We start from the raw sequence: 2289 nt of genomic DNA, 5'->3' as shown, positions 1-2289 counted from the left end.
AATCTATTCTTTTAGTGTATGGGAACCGTCAGGCCTGGAGAGGAAAGCTCTACAAAACCTCGCTAGAATACGTTCGACCTATGCGTTACCTCCTGATCAGATGCATTCTCGCTGAGAGGTTGCTAACATCGACTCTTCTTTCGCAATCAAGTACCCGATTAGGAGGCAACGCTACGCTCAAACGTCTACTAACGAGGTTTCAAAAAGCTTTCCTCTCCAGTCGTGACGGACTCCATCTCTAGTCATAACTGATTGCATTCTACAGAACTTTCTTTAATGTACTCGCAAACTGGTATTCATTTGCACTTAAGCGTACATACAAAATCCTTGAACATGAATTCTATTTGAAGATTCAAATTTATCAGTGTTAGACATTTGCAATCGTTTACTCCTCTGATTCAGATGATAATTCTTAGCTTTTCAATTCATATTTAATACAATTCTTGTTGGATGTCGGCTCACCAAAACAAGAATAGAAACGGAGGCAGATAATAATAATACGCTTTGGCTAAGTCAAAGAAAGCATATAAAAAATCGTTCATTGGCTCGTAGCCTCAAAAAAGGACAAAATACACCTTTTGGTGTCGAATCCGGGTTCCCTCATTGAGGTGATGACCGGAGCTGATTGTAGCAAATATTGATTGCTTCGTATGTCATACGAGACATTTCTCGGAACCAAACGAGGCACATGCGGCAGTTGCGAAACCGAGCTACACTATTCAATGCAGAAGCAAAGTGACCTAAATTTGGAAAACCCAAGTTGTAAGAACTATAAGCTATCTGGCACTTTTTAAATCACAATGGAAAACCGTTGTAAGTGGCAACAGATCGATGCCTAAATGCCAAGGCTGAAATCCTGCAAAGACCCTGCTCAAAGCAAAGACTAAGAGTCATTGTCATTGGAGTTAGACCTTACTAGGATGTCCTCAAGAAGCTATTTGATGGTGATTCACTTACCTGGAGGAGAGCAATCCACTTCGCAAACCGCTTGCAGAGGTGTTTCACAATTTTGGCTGAGTATGTGACCACTTCGATTCAGTTGAAGGCACATTGATGATTGATCGGCATTCAAGGGAACGTTCATTTCGTAGTAGCTAAGAGGAGTCCCAACGATACTATATAATTGTCTGTGACATGCTGCATCCTCACAATTGAGCCAACTAGAAAAAGGCGTGAAGATGCCTACCCACAGTGCTGAGGAACCTAAAATAAAGATATGAATTTGTTGTAATAATAATGAGTTTGTGAGATAAAATATGTCGTCATTACATAAAAGCATTTTTCAATACAGCACTTGACATTACAGTTGTGTGAATTATGACACTTCAACCTTCGTGTGCAAGATCAGGGTCACCCTGTTGAATTTCAATTTTTTGTTCGTCTCGTTCTACCTACCTGGTACGACATCCAAAACTTCATTAAGTTTTTCAAATGTGGAAATATTTGCCAAGACCATTCCGCGTTCTTGGCACAAAGTATTGGCATCATGGAATGAGGTCTTATTGGCTGGAAACCAATAGTGATTACTACCTCTTATAATTGAAACGGGTTGTCCAGAAGGACAATTGGCTGTAAACGAACGATTAACATGAAATTAAACTTACACCAGCATTCAGGACATGGGAGATAACATCATCAAAAGTAAGGAGGAGCTTGGAACGGATACAGTAAATGGTAATAAACGCCAAGAACCTACAAGCCCAATGCACTTTTTAAAAGACTGGAGGTTCTAATCTTCAACCCCATAAAAACAAAAACTGGGAATGTCCTTCTTGTGGAATCCAAATGCGATTTGAAGAACTTCGAATAATTAGGAAAATCGAGCGAAAGTGAACTTTTCATAATATGAAATTTGAAAATGCTGTTGTTGAATACATGGTGTCCCAAAATTCATTTTTTTTGTCTTCCTTGACGTATCGGATGTAGCTGTTTCGTTATTTATTTTGGCAGTTACTTCTACAACGTGGTACCAACAATACCGATAAAGACTGTGCTCAAATGCAAAGACTTCTATGAACAACCATTGCAATAAAAACAAAAGAAAAAACATTTTTGAAAGAACCTCAAATTTGAGATTCAATTGAAATGAACACTTACTCAGCAGATGTTCAAATATATCCTTCAAAAGCAGCATTTTGCAACCAAATTGGCCTTGCGCCATTGAAATTGAATAAAATGTTTCACCGGATTAACATGAACTAAAGGTAAAGATAGTTTACAATATTACTTAAGACTTACTTTCTATAAGTATCCTGAAATAATCAATTGCAAATTTAATCAACCATGACC

The sequence above is a fragment of the Tigriopus californicus genome, chromosome 5, assembly GCF_007210705.1.
Source record: "Tigriopus californicus strain San Diego chromosome 5, Tcal_SD_v2.1, whole genome shotgun sequence".
Taxonomy (NCBI): domain Eukaryota; kingdom Metazoa; phylum Arthropoda; class Copepoda; order Harpacticoida; family Harpacticidae; genus Tigriopus; species Tigriopus californicus.
The sequence above is the reverse complement of the archived record's forward strand: the minus strand, read 5'-3'. Positions refer to the sequence as shown.